At 37.3% G+C, this 15,951-nt stretch overlaps 1 protein-coding gene across 5 annotated transcripts in view; it reads left to right on the forward strand.

Annotated features, from left to right (window-relative positions):
* The window catches only part of LOC150084775 (striatin-3-like), a 751,872-nt gene that overhangs the window by 86,503 nt on the left and 649,418 nt on the right, over positions 1-15,951 (forward strand). The gene's annotated exons all lie outside the window — the stretch shown is intronic.

Below are 15,951 nucleotides of genomic sequence, written 5' to 3' on the forward strand. Positions count from 1 at the left end.
GAGTAATGTGTCACAACACACAGTACATCAAACCCTGCTGAAAATGGAGCTGCATAGCCACAGGTTGCACTGAGTGCCCATGCTAACCGCTGTTCACCGACAACAGCACCCACAATGGGCACGTGAGCATCGAAACTGGGCCTTGGGTGATTGGAAGAAAGTCATCTGGTCCGATGAATCACATTTCCTGTTGCACAATTTGGGTGGCTGGGTACGTGTGCGTCATTTACCTGGGGAAGTGATGGCACCTGGATGCACTGTGGGATGAAAACAAGCTGGTGGCGGCGGTGTCATGCTTTCGGCGATATTCTGCTGTGATACTCTGGGTCCAGTCATCCATGTGCTGGTCACTCTGACATCTACCACCTACTTTAACATCTTTGCTGACCATGTACACCCTTTCATGGAAACAGTCGTTTCCTCTGGTGGTGCCGTCTTTCAGCAGGATAATGCACCGTGCCACACCACCCGGATTGTTCGAGACTGGTTAGTGGAACATGAGGAAGACTTCCAAGTATTGCCCTGGCCTCCAAATTCCCCAGACATCACTCCCATAGAGTTGCTGTTCCAACACAAACCACAGACACTCCAATCTGCGGCGTCTTAAGCATGGACCTTACAGTAGTTAAAGGATCTGCTGGTTACATGTTGGTACCAGATACCATAAGACATTTAGAAATCTTTTAGCATCCATGCCTCTCCGGGTATGAGCTGTTTTGGCTGCACGTAGAGGACCAACATCATATTAGGTAGGTGGTCATAATGTTTTGGCTTATTGGTGTGTATAGATATATATTTATATATATATGCATAAATTTGAATAATGTTTGAAATAGTTAAACTGAATCTTTCATAATAAAAAATAAAAAGATAAAGCAAGCATCAGAGGCAGGAAAAAGCATATTACTCTACATGATGCTTGAAATATAAAAGTAAATTAGAATGATAATTAAATAATAATAAATAATGTCAGTAGCATGGCAAGACACGAGGAAAAATAGTCAAAATTAAACATAACTATCAAACCAACAGGGAGGGAAGAGAAGGGTAACAAAATAAAAATATTGCAGCAGAAACTCTCCAAGATAATTTTGAAAATTTAAATGCAAAGATAATAATCAATTAAATTTTGAATGCCAGTTAAATAGAAATTTATTTATTTATGATATATTTATTTTTTATTATGAAAGATTCAATTTTCAATTATTTCAAACATTATTCAAATTTATGTATTAGTATATCACACGACAGTAGTGGGCGGATTTGCCAATGCTGCGCTCGTGCTGCCATCCATAGTTTATTGTTCGTCTATATAATCTATTTAATATTACTTTTTGTCAGTGGTGTGGCTTTGCATTGGAGTGTGCAGCGAAAATTAAATAGGACAGATACAAACACTCCAATGCAAAGCCACAACCACTGACAAAAAAGTAATCTTAAACGGATTATATTAGACGAACAATGAACTATGGATGGCAGCACGTGCGTAGCATTAGCAAATCTGCCCACTACTGTCATGTGATATACTTATACATAAATTTGAATAATGTTTGAAATAATTGAAAACTGAATCTTTTATAATAAAAAATAAATATATCATAAATATAATAAATAAATAAATTTCTGTTTAACTGGCATTCAAAATTTAATTGATTATTATCTTTATTTGAACTAAATTGATTATGAACTAAAAATCACTCAATCACAGCACACACAAACAATATTGTAAACCAGAACTTGACTGGTAATCAAAACTAAACTGAAAACAAAATTGCTGAGTAGTTCTGTTCAGTAGTGTGCAGCTAAAAGAAATTTCCTGATAGTAGTAGACTCCGTTAACAGGAAACCTTTCTCTTTATAAACCATCAAGAAACAACAGTTCCTGAAGAGAAATTTTTATGACCAGCACTCCAATAAACTTCAATTAATGTGAACCCCAGAGTGGGTGCTTCCTTTCTCATAAGGTCATGAGATGGGAGGATGATAAAATTATATTTTTGTAATATGCAAGAAATGGTGCACATGACCATAGCATTTTATAGCTGCGAACACAGGAAATTTGTGCATACAAACAGCTACAGAAAACTAACACAAATGTAAGTGACACATGAGCATGAAAAATAACTCTGCGGATAGCTTTCAAAGTGTCTCCTTGCTTCCAATTTGGCTGGCAATTCAGTTATTTTCTTGTTGATTACAGTATCGGTTTGAAGCCAATTTTTATTAGCAGAATCAAAGAATGCAGTTTTGAAGGCATGCACTGTGAATTAATTGATTGAAAAATCAGATTGAAGAATATTCAAGTTTTTATTTATTATTTTTATTTTTTTTGTATGATGGGGCCCTCTCAGCACCCCCTTCCCTCACAGCTGCTAAATGAGTAACTCCTTCCAAAGTATTTGAAGTGAATAGCACTATTCCAGGAAACCAGAGAACAACTTGAGGGTAGTATCAAAATATACAGAGTGCTATAGCAAACCAGTGTTGAGTGAACTGCTCTGTAGCACGGGACAGTTTTACTTATTTCTTGCTGGATTTTATTAACATTTGAAATATAACGTATGCTTCACATTTCTGGTCCGATTAATAATAAGCAAATAGTGATAATTCATGATTTCTATATTTAGTAAACTAATAACACAAATATGAGCTCATAAAAAAGCAACTTTCTTAGGTATCCAAGAACATTTCTTTTTTGGACAGCCATCATGTTGCTCATTCACTTCTCCAATAAGTGCATGGCAATAGATATAATATCTAGTTCTTCAGCTGCACTGTGCAGTATGTAGATAGTCTATGTGATTAATCGGTGGATCAATTTGGCAGTGTTAGGTGGGTCGGAAAACTGCTAGCATGGGGGGATACACAGTCTAAAAGGTTAACAGTGACCACAGGCAGAGGCAAGTGATTCTTGCACTGCTTCTATTAGAATGGGCAGCAGACTACAAAGCAAGGTAATGGAGATTTCCAGGACTGCTGGGAATCATAGTGGAACAAGTAAATACATGGGCTGTGTTAGGGTGGCTAGGAGCAGGAACAGGTGCATGTACACCAATGCTAGGAGTATAGTTAATAAATTTGATGAGCTTGAAGTGCTAGTCAAGACATCAAAGGCAGATATTGTTGGGATAACAGAGACATGGTGTCACACAGACATAGGCAGTGCAGAGTAGGAATTTGGGGAGAACGATGTGTATAGGAAGGATAGACAGGATAGGAAGGGAGGTTATGCTGTTATGCATCAACCGGTGAAATACCACCACTTTGCTTATTGGAGGCTTGAAGTGGTGAAACCCATGTTTAGTCTCTAGAGCAAAGTTTCCGGCATCCCCCTCCCCCCACACTTCTCCTTCAACCCATGCATGGTACTAAGTACTATAGGTTTCGATACCTTTCGTGTTCGGGGTTTCCATAAAAAAAAAAAAAAATCTAAGGAAGTGCATCCAATTGATGTTGGTGGACAATGCAATGTTGAGTCTGTTTGGTGTGACATAAGCGCTGGGAAAGGAAAAATGAGAGTAGGTGTGTGTTATAGGCCTAATGAATCTGATGAGTATAATGAGCGGTTGTGCAGTGAAATAGAGGGGGCCAGTAAATCAGAATTGTCTTGTAATGTAAGATTTTAACTTTCCAGATATTGATTGGAACTTGTAGTTGGTCACTCGCACACTAGCAAGACTTTTGTGGATTTATTGGATGACTGTTTTCTTTTAAAGCAACATGTTCGAGAGGAAGTAATACTCTTGATCTGATTATCAGTAGTGATTCTTCATGCATTAAGAATCTGGAGATAAAGGAACCACTGGGCGACAGTGATCACAATGTATTGATGTGGGAATTATTTAAAGATGTAACTACCATCAAGGCTAAAGGGAAGGGCTTTTGCTTTCGTAAAGGTGACGACAGAGGTCTCAGACATTTTTTAAATTCTGTACAGTGGGATCAACTAATGGAGTGACCAACAGTGAATTCTAAAAGTTGTCAGGGCGACAGTGATCACAATGTATTGATGTGGGAATTATTTAAAGATGTAACTACCATCAAGGCTAAAGGGAAGGGCTTTTGCTTTCGTAAAGGTGACGACAGAGGTCTCATACATTTTTTAAATTCTGTACAGTGGGATCAACTAATGGAGTGACCAACAGTGAATTCTAAAAGTCGTCAGGGACTTAATTTTGGAGGCTACTAGGCTTTTCATTCCAACTAAGAAATACTGTTTAAGGATTAGGCCTAAATGGATGTCAGATGAATTAATGAGGCTAGTGGCGGAGAAGAAGAATGTATGGGATGCATATAAAGTATCAGGCAACACAGAAGCCTATGGCAGGTATAAACTAGTCTGTAATCAAGTCACAAAGAAGGTTAGGCAGGTGAAGGCAGATTATGAGAAATCTTTGGCAAAGGATGCTGCCATCTATATAATCTGTTTAAGAATACTTTTTGTCAGTGGTGTGGCTTTGCATTGGAGTGTGCAGCGAAAATTAAAAATAGGACAGATACAAACACTCCAATGCAAAGCCACACCACTGACAAAAAAGTAATCTTAAACAGATTATATTAGACGAACAATGAACTAAGGATGGCAGCACAAGCGCAGCATTAGCAAATCTGCCCACTACTGTCATGTGATATTCTTATACATAAATAAGTATATCACACACATGAGGAGTTATTCACCGAGGGCAGTGCCAGAAATTTATCAAATGCTAACAGGGCTAAGTGATTTTGTAATAAATGAGAGCAAAGTGGAGGAGAAATTGTTGAAGTTAAACATAAGGAAGACACCTGGGGTTGACGGGATCTATCCAGTTATATTAAAGGAGGCAGCAAAGGAAGTAAGCAAACCTTTGTCATAATTATGAGAGCTTCCTTGGACTCAGGGGAGATCCCCATGGACTGGAGGTGTGAAATGTATCACCAATTCACAAAGGAGGTTCAAAAGATGACACAAGTAACTACAGACCTGTTAGTTTAACTTGTGTTCCGTGGAAAATAATTGAATCACTGGTTAAAGGAGCATTGCATGATCATCTAGACAAGATTGCAGTAATAGTCAAGACACAGCATGGGTTTGTGAAAGGGAGGTCTTGTCTGACCAATTTTATTGGTTACTATGATGTGGTCACAAAGGAACTGAATGCCAAAAATAATTTTGATATCATATACTTGGATTTCAGGAAAGCTTTTGATACTGTTGCATATGGAAGACTGCTGTACAAATAATGGTATCAAGGGTAAGCTGCTACAATGGATAAAGGGATGGTTGAGAGGGAGACAACAGAGAGTGGTAATCAATGGACACTGCTCTTCGTGGGCCCAACACCGAACCGTGGAGTTCCCCAGGGTTCGGTGTTGGGCCCATTGTTGTTTTGCCTATATTTCAATGATATTGATGAAGATATATCAGGTTTAATGTCCAAGTTTGCAGATGATACAAAGGTTGGCAGGGTTGTTAACAACAGTAATGACAGTATGCTACTCCAACTGGATCTAGATAAGTTGGGAAAATGGGCTGAGAAGTGGCAGCTGGAGTTTAACATTGACAAAAGCAAAGTACTGCATATGGGTAGCAATAACCGAAGAGGAATGTACCAACTGGGTGGTACAACACTCAGGAGGCGCCTCCATAGCCATGTGGGAAGGAGCAACAATGCGTAGCTCACGCTTCTTGATTAGACCGGGGTTCGAGCCCGTCACCACCAAATACGGAGGATGCGGGAAGGTCAGGGAATGACCACCGCATATTCCAGAGCAATATGGCCTTAGTTGCTAATGCTCCTAAACAACAAACAAACAACGATTGTCAAAGTAGCTGATCAGGTCAGTGTCATGTTTCATTAAGAATACCATTTCTCTCATAATGTGCCCCCATATTGTACTCTTGACCACCACCTTCACAGTTTTCCCTACCAGTGAAGTGAGACTAGCTGGTTTATAGGTTTCCTTTTACCTTTGTACTGGAAAAGTGCATTAGCACTTTTCCAGTCCAAAGTGATCTCCCCCCCCCCCCAAATTGGCTTTCACATTCACTTATCACTCCCTGATAAGTGTACTATGTAACATGCAATGCTGATTTGTTTGTCGGTGATGATCAGGTATACAATAGTCTTGCTCCTAGTGTTTTTTCTAATCCAATTGATTTAAAAATTTTTTTAATTTAAAAAAAAGTTCGCTGCACTTTCTCTAATCAATCAGGAGCAAATTAAAATCACCCATAATAAGGCTTTCACGTTTTCTTGCCTATTCCATTAGCATGTAGAAGGTGTTATAATGCTTCCCAGTGTTCTGGTCTGCAGCCTTATCCTCACTGTCAGTTTACCTTTTCTCCCAACTACTTCACACTACACAGATTTTGTGATGGTCATATATGAGAAAGCTTTTGTTCTCAGGCTGCTTTTGATAAAAAAAAAAAAAAACAAACAAACAAAAAACTTGCCCATCTCCTCCAATTTTGCCTCTCCTTCCTAAATACACTATACATGCCACAGTGATAATCATTGTCCCATATTTCTGGGTGACATCAAGTTTTTACCTTAGTTATATTCTAACCAGGAAAGCCTTTCAAAATATAGTCCTTACTATTTTGTCTGGCCAGAACTGCAGTCACAAATGCATTCTTCTAAATTGTGGCATTTTTCAGCATTCCCCAAACCAGAATTTGTGCAAAATGACTTTCTTTTCATTAATTTGCTGGAGCTGTTGTGGAATATTTGCTAGCACTTTCCTAATGAAGTGCCCTTACCCATGAATTAGTCTGAGTTTTGTTAGAAAGCACAACATGTACATAGCTGCCAACTCTAGATTTACGATGCAGAGTCTGCCACTAGAGTTGTTACCACATTATTTCTCTGTTTTTTTTTAATTTTTCACTTTTTCTCATTTTCTTTTCCTATAAAATACTAAATCTGTTAAATTCAGAATTTTTAAGGAATTCTGTAAATTTTTTTAAAATTTCATTAAAAATAGGTCTGTGATAACCAAATGAGAATAGTTTGCTGTAATTTTTATGTTATTCATATGAAAAAAATAGCAAGCAAGCAAACTTTAACCGGGGTTCGAGCCCGTCACCACCAAATATGGAGAATGCGGAAAGGTCAGGGAATGACCACCGCATATCCCGGAGCAATATGGCCTTAGTTGCTAATGCTCCTAAAAAAACCAAATAACAACAACAATACAGTTACATGAACTATAAAGATGAGTTGCTTGCTGATACAACCAAGTGTTTCAATTTCAGATATTTAAAACACTGATAGCAGAAGCTGTATGATATTAATAAATTTGGTAATTTTTTTTTCTTTGATTATCTATCGAACAGTCAGTGCTTTTATGCCACATTTTGTTCGTAGTGAACTGTTCAATAATTGGCATCGCTTTAATTGTATCTCATATTGTGAATCAGCCTTAACAACAAGTTACCGAGGTATTGCCCCGCTTTGAATAAGTAACTCTTCACCAGTGGCGAAGACTAATGTTACTTATTCTCAGTGGATACCACTACCCAGACAGAACCATTTTGAAGCTTGTTGGCTTACTCCTCTGAGCAGAGGTAACCTGTTGTTGCAATAGTGAAAACCCAGTTATGAAGTAAAAGTCCACAATATGAGAGATGCCTGATAGTGTGTAATAGTATAAACTAAGACAGTTATTATTATTATTATTAGCTATATGGTTGCAAGGAAGCCTGAGGCTTATGCTGCACCAGCCAAAAAAAAAAAAAATTCCCGAGTTACCCTGAGAGAGAGAGAGAGAGAGAGAGAGAGAGTGTGAGTGAGTGAGTGAGTGAGTGTCAAAGTAGAAGGGAATCACCAAGAAAGAGAAGAATGATGATATCCAGCTCAGGACCCTGGGTGTGCCAAGCCCATACTCTCCAGATGTGAGCCGCTGGGGTTATTTTGCACCATGCTTTGTTCGCAGTGAACTGTTTAAGTCGATAATTTAATTGTCGACTATCCCACTCACAGAGAAAGCAACAATACTCAGTGTAACCCTTTTGTAGTCCTAATAAAATAGCGATTACGTTAAATCCCCACATATCTGCTACTCATGCTTCTGATAGTGTACATCTAAGAAGTTCTACATGTTTGTGCGTGTTTTTTTCGTGGATGGCATGCGCAAGAGGTATTGAAGGTAGCATATTTCCATTGTGTAATAACACAACCTCAAGGCTAACCTTAGAAGTGTCTATAGTCACCATTCTTTGGGAATGTGCCTCATGTTGATTGCTGCCATTGGATCATAAACATCCTTACAAACAGTGAGTTCACCTTCTGTTTGATAGAATTTATCATAATCTTTATTACAAAATGTTGCCACTTTCACAGAATGATCTAGAAGATTCCACTGTTATAGCCTCTAGGCCAAAAGCTCTACCTTATTCTTTGGCAGTTCGAGATCCCTGATGAGGTCACTAAGCTCAATTTCTGTGATCTTATTTGGTTCAGAAGGGTAAAGGTTTGGACAAAATGGTGGATCCCTTGATGTAGACAGCTGCTGTATTTCTTTGTGTATATCAAGTTGATGTTCATCGATGTTTTCATCTTCTTTCTCCTGATGAAAGAAGAAATTTGTAAATAAAACACCAGTGTACAGAAAAACGGTCAGTTGGCTCAGGAATAGGTAGCACTTCACCGTGAGGCATGGGATAAATTGTAGATGGTATATTTGGGTATGTCATTATCTACTTTTTCTTCATTGTCATCCCTTTTCTAATAGGAAGCACCATACAGAAGTAACAGTTTGTGATGTGATTTGTTGCTCCCTCCATATCATGGGCACTGTAAAAGGCATAAAACATCCTTTTCGATTCATGAATGCATTGAGTTTTGATGAACAGGTAGTGCAGCATACATTTGCAGTTCTTCTCATGGTCACCTCCTTTACACCCAAAGCACAAGAAGTAGACCTTTTTTATGGCTCGAGTTAAGGGACATTTTCTTGAAGCTAATGTGACTTCTCTACATATGTAACAGAAGTCATCCGGATTATTCACACAAATACGGAGCATGTTAATCTTACACATCACATACTGCACAAAAAGTAGGAATCTCATGGAGAACAACCGCTGACCGAGAACAAATCGCCCAGTACCTAGCCGTATTCGAGGATTACTGCAATGGAATTGAAGGCTCATTTGAGGTGACAACTTATCATGTGATGCAGAGTGAGGCGACATTTGCCGATCATGTGATAAGAGTATGGTGGTACTGAAACTGCAGTGCTGCCGTGTGTTTTGCCATGGGCCATAGTTGATAGCGCCTCCGTAGCCAGGTGGGAAGGAGCAGCAGTGCGTAGCACACGCTTCTTGATTAGACCAGAGTTCAATCCCATCACAACCAAATACGGAGGATGCGGAAAGGTCAAGAAGTGAACACCACATATTCATGGAGCAATATGGCCTTAGTTGATAATGTAGAGTAACTTGCTATTATGAGACACCAACTGTAATTTGAAAACAAAAGCCAATCTACAAATTTTAATGCAGTTTTTGTCTTCATCAGCATGATTTGGTATTTTCGTTTTCGTAACATTTTACGTGTTGACCAGTGTAATAAGGGGTCATCTGGCACCTGGAAATACTTTTTTCAGAGTGATATTTTTTATTAAAATGATATTTGTTATATCAGAATTTTGCGGTATTTTGGAAAGTTGTCCATAATTAAATGGGTAAATAGTAGTAAATAGGAAACTGTAAATTTGGGAACTACCAAAACTTTAAAGGAATTATTGTAATTTTTTGGATAGAACAAAGAAAAGTGTATATGTCTACAAAGACTTGATGTGATTCTCTTAATTGTTGGAATAACTTCTATATGTTTTGAGGTGGGTAGTTTAAACAAAACCCCGATTTGATCCGGACCTTTTTAAGCCTACTTTTAACCCACCACTTGAAAGTTGTTTCCCCTGAAAAAAAAACTAATAATTTATACTCAATTTACAAAATTGAAACTCTCAATACACTTAAACAGAAGTATATTCTTTGATTTCCTACCTTTAAATTGCAGCAAAAACTATTAATTCACTCGAAAACAGCAAAAATGTACGATCTCATATCAATTTATGAAATTATGACATCGGCAAAACACCGATTGAAGCTTTGCACATGCTACGAGTTAGAGTATTCGTTTAAAATTAGTGCTTTATCTCGGTGCCGCTGGCTAAAACTAATCAACACACACGGAGATATAATTGACTGGTCAGGCTTGCGTCATTAGCGTTACCAAGGTGATCCAAGGAGATAATAAAAATGTAAGCAACTTTCTTGGAAAACAAACAGTTGAGCATCATTACTTGCGAACAATATTTTGCATGGCTCTCTCACAACATTTTGCTTTACTACTTTTCGTAATTGTTGTACGAAAGAATTGCAACGAATTGTTTTTGAAAAACAAAAATATTGTATTTCCTTTCTTCAATATGTATTGTAGCTACTAACAAAAAATTGAGGAAATTCATCTATTGGAAACCACAGTGGAAACGGAAGAGAGAGAGAGAAAAAAAAAAAATCTTTGATCTTACAAAATTTCAAGAAAATATTTCTATTCATAGCTGCGTTATAAACTTCAAAAACTGATGTTGAAGGAACTTTGCATGCATCTCACCTGGTGTACGAACGGAAAATAAATGTGCTACTAGTAACGGATTGTGAAAACAATCCGTTACTCATAGTGATGGATTGGGAAATTGTAATTGTTACTGAATACTTCAATATTTCCTTGATATGCATTTGATACCATCAAAAAATTTCGAGGGAAAAATTTAATTTTCATTATCACACACATGCCCGAAAAAATTCACCATAAAGTGTCATGTGTTTGGATGCTTGAATTCCATTCTGAGCTGCCAATGTAATTTCACTTCTCTTGTGCTGATATAATAGCTGTTTACCGAATGAAGGAAAACAGGATTCATTTTCCTGAAATTTCCAGTTCCCTTCGTTCACTTAGGGTAAAAAAACTCTTTAGGGGAGGGAGTCCACCCTTTATAGTCCGACCCTAGGGAGAGAGACAGAGAAATAAAAATACCCTTTTGGTGGGGAGAACGCCAGGAGATTGTCAAAGGTCCAAAGCTGTAACTTTCATCACAGATGCTGAATTTCTAATATTTTTTCATTTGTATTTTATTTTGATTTATTTTTTTTATTTTACATTTTATTTCAATTCAATAACATTGGCAGGGTATTTGTCAAACACTGTTGGAATATATTCTCCAGGAAATGCAAGAATTAATTGTCTTCTTCCTCTGAAAAATCAAAATCACAAATTTGGAATTGATAAATTTGAGTTCTGTGCTCCTGTGTAAATTCTATCAATTTCTGCAATTTCATCATCATCTTCATATTTTTCTTCGCTAGTATTTGGTGTTATTTTGTGATCTTCGTTACCATGGTGTTCATTACAATAATCTCTTTTATCAATTTTATATTCGGCGTCATTATGTTCTGGTGATTTCATAACAAGGGTCTTTTCACTCAAAGTTTCTTCACTCTGAGTTTCTACATTTTCAGGTTCCATTATGCCGTCTAGTTTCCTCCTGCTACGCTTCACTGCTTCCTTTCTAAATGATGTCACGATTGCACCACTCTTCATAGGCCATTACAAGGACCAGTAAAATTTCTCGAACATGTATTTTGACCAAACCTCACAGCCGATGAGGTAAATTCTTTGAATACAGGAATAATTTTTTATTTCCAATGTGTATTTTACTATTCGTATTTCCTTTCTTCAGTATGTATTACAATACACATTCAAGAAATTACAATACATATTCTGTCAAGGAAATTCATCTATTGGAAGCCACAGTGGAAACGGAAAAAAAAAAAAAAAAAAACTTTGCTGTACTGTAATTATTTTAGGGAACAGTATTTAGCATTTTTACTTTCTAACAATATTTCACATTATAGCTCTGTTACAATGTTTTTCTTTGTTGCTTTACGTTATTGCTATAGCCAACAATACCAGTGTGCACGGCGGTTCATCACAGATGCTGAAGTTCTAATTTGAGAAAAAAATCCACAATAATCCCTCCGGAAATATTAGGTAGTGAACTGCATTATACATTTCAAACATTGCTGTATAGCTTGTCCTTGAATACAAATTACTACGGTTACTTTCCTTTGAGTGACCGCATGTTTTTGCCCTGTATAGATGTTTTATTGTGGGCACTTCCTTCCAGTCAGTAAAATTATCAGTAGTCATCCTTTATTGTACATAAAGTAATTCGTTATGTTGGGGAGAAACGTTTTTCGCTCCTAATTGAAGTAGCACTTTCGAATTTTCCCAAAGTGGATTATCTGAACACAATGTACATTAGAAGGACAGTAAAAGAGTTGATAATTGGTGTCACTGAATTGATTGAGTGAAATTGTACATCTGCCAAAAACCACAGTAAAACAAGAGAAGTAATAGGGAGTAAATCTATTTTTCAGCATGGTATATCTTTTTATTACGGCTCAGAACAGCACATGACTGTGGATTTATTCAGCTTCTGTACTAAAACTGAATTTCTCCCTTTGTGATGACATCAAAGCGTAACAAGCAAATATTTTCTAAGAATACTTTTTGAGCAGCCGTTAGTCATAATCTGTTAGCTTTGTATTGTTAGAAATATTGCAGTTTTGTGAAGAATACACATTTCAAGAAACAATCCGTTATTCATAGCAGAATTTTTTCCCCCTTCCTTGATGCACCAGTTTTTGAAGTTTATAACTCAGGTATAAATAGAAATATTTTCTTGAAGTTTCGTTAAGATCAAATGCAGAAAACTGCTGTTTCGATATTGTTCCTTAAAAACAATTACAATAGAGCAAATTTTTTTTTTTTTTTTTAATCAAATGCACATTGCAGTGTTATCAGTTTTACACCAGTTTTTTCCATTTCCAGTGTGGCTTCCAATAGATGAATTTCCTTGATTTTCTGTTAGTAGGTGCAATTCATATTGAAGAAAGGAAATACATTCTTTTTGTCTTTCAGAAACAGTTGTTGCTAGTGTTTCGCTTTATTGCTTCTTATGTCAACTAACAGTAGCTTGCGTTTTTTTTTTTTTTTTTTTTGCCTTCTCGATATAGCTGTACGGAGGACTCACTGACGTAATATGATTCTCACGCTTCGCTCATGAAGGGTGAAGTTGTTTATCAAAACTGCTCCTCTCTGTAAACAGAAATTCGCGCTCTCTAGATCAACAAACGAATCAAGTGTCGGGTTTCATAAGCTCTAGGCTGGTTAGGGCAGGGGTAGAAAAATAAATGAAAAAGGCCTAAAAATATGCATACTTGATGTCACATTTCTGTCGTTTGCATGAAATTGAATAGAAATTTCTGAAAATTTAAGTGGGAAAATTCAAGAAAACAGTTCTGGCTTCAGTTTTAGCGAGTTTCAGCTCTCTAGATAGAGTAAAAATTATAGAATTAACTTTCTGAACCCAGTTGGGGTGGGGATGCACTCCACCGGACCAAAATACGGTGAGGTGTGTCCAATATCAGTATTAGCACCATGATGCAAGGAAGCGTTTCTTCCTTGCATCATGGTGCTAATACTGATATTGGACCTCTGTTATGACCTTTGTAATCACTGGTTTAAATACAATTTATACACTGGTGTGCAAAACTTAAGGCAAGGACCAGTGAGGTTTTCACCTGTAGCTTCTCATAGGAGTGGCCTGGATATGGGAAAACCATACCAAAGGAACCTCGTGAGGTACAGAAATGATTAAGGAAACAACACTGACACAACATCGGAAACAAAACGGTACAGAGGGACTTTATTCAAAAATGGCAGCATAGCACTGGCTGCCATGATACAGATACATCGCTGCCAAAGATGGAACAAATGGAAGAGGTGATCCTCAGTAGGAGATATGACCAACCCTAATGTTGATGCAGGCTTTGCTCCGCCTGTCCATACTCAGAACAATGTTGTTGATAAGTTCTTGCGGCAACATCGTCCATTCCTCTGTTAGCGGCATCTTCTGCTGGTGAACATTTTCTGGTGGGTGTGGACGTGCTGCTAGGTGTCACCCCAGAGCACCCCATATGTGTTCGATGGGATTTAGATTGGAAGAACGGGCAGGCCAATCCATACGAACAATGTCCTCACTTTCCAAAAGCATATCAACAGTTGCAGTGTGGTGGGGTGTGGCGTTATCATCCATAAACACAAACTCGGGGCTAGTAGCACCTAGGAACAGACACACATGGGGAAGGATTAACTCAGTAAAGTAGCGTGCACCGGTTACCACCTTCCAGTATCTGGATTTGTGTACGTCCATTCTGGACCGCCATATCGATCCCTTTTAGTGATGTTTGTGGGGTGATACCGTGTGCCAACCTCTCACCAGATTAGCTGACGTCCAGAATTGCTGCTGAGACTGAATTTACTTTCATCAGTAAAAAGTACCTTACCCTATTATGCTGCTGTCCAGTCCCTGTGTTCGATGCACCACTGTAAACGGTGTCTCCGATGGGCAGGTGTTAAAGGGACACAGCGTACTGGACGTTGGGCAAACAGTCCACCTTTGTGGAGTTGCCTGGCCACAGTAAATGGTGATACCCTGCGTCTTGTGCAGCTGGATTGCAATGGATCCCGCTGTCTGGTGTCGGTCCTTCTTGGCATCATTGGGCTTTGTTTTTCATGGACGACCACCACTGGTTCTTCGAACAGCTGTACCTGTCGTTCTGAAGGCTGATTACGCATGTGAGACGATGCTATGTGCGATACTGAATTCTGCAGCCACACTCCTCTCACTTTCGTGCTCACCATTCGGTAATTTGCACATAACTGCTGAACTGCTGCTTTTATCTGTTTATGTGATCTCTCTCATCACCATTCAATTTTTGCATGTGCACCAGCTTTCTACTGAATGCAAATCGCCACAGGCTGTTTCGTTTGATTTTGTGTTTGTAATCTTTAAAATAGTGTTGATCCTTAAGTTTTGCATACCAGTGTATGAATAAGTAGAAGCTATAAAATTCTTTTTTGAAGATTGATGCAAAAGAATTCAATGTGTTAATGTTCCAATTAGGACAAAACCAGTCGCATACACTGAACTTCTGCATGGGCCTGTGCTGCACCATTCAAATCTGATATTATTCAGGCTTGATTAGAATATGTTAATCCAGTGGTTTTCAACCTATTTTTAATAACGGCACCCCTAAGTAATTTATTTTATTTTGCTTCACTCCTACTTAATTTTTTCAATATATATACATATATATAATATTAAAAAATATTTATTACAATAATATAATTATAAAAATTACATTTCATAATACAAATTATATATATATATATATACAGTATATAATTTTATTCTTTATATAGAGGTACTAAGTAAACAGCAATCGTAGATCACCACGGAATTAAAAAGATACTGTACATCTTTTTATAATGAAATAAACATAAATTAAAAAATAATAAGTTTAAGTAAATTAAACTCAAATTACGTGGCACCCCTGGAATGTTGTTGCGGCACCCCGGTTGAAAACCACTGTGTTAATCCAATACAGTGGGTGTTGCTCCTTATTGTGATCACATTTGCTTTTCAAAAATTAATAACATTTAAGTGACTGATAACATTAAACAGAGGAATTTTTTCTTAATAAAATATGAAAAATTAATTATCAGTAGAACACTATATACATAACTACAACATAAACACATCAACTGATTTCTTTGTTGAAATAAAAAAAAAAGTGAATACAAAAACCCATTATGGAAACGTATTGACTATTTAAAAATTATCTTCAATGTTTGTTGTTTTAAATCTTTAGCAGTTAAATTTTCAGTAAGTTCTTGTAACCTGTATAGTAATTTGTATTCTTCACATTGTCCTCCCTTAAATTTTTATGCTCCATAACACTTCAGGTCATCTACTAATTTCTCAGGTCATTCTCTCTGGACTTCAATACCTTTTATTGAAATTTTTGTTAGTGTCAGGTTTATCTGGTATAATTCT

Source organism: Mastigoproctus giganteus, chromosome 6 (genome assembly GCF_048544385.1).
Source record: "Mastigoproctus giganteus isolate SK-2022 chromosome 6, ASM4854438v1, whole genome shotgun sequence".
In the NCBI taxonomy this organism is placed as follows: Eukaryota; Metazoa; Arthropoda; class Arachnida; order Uropygi; family Thelyphonidae; genus Mastigoproctus; species Mastigoproctus giganteus.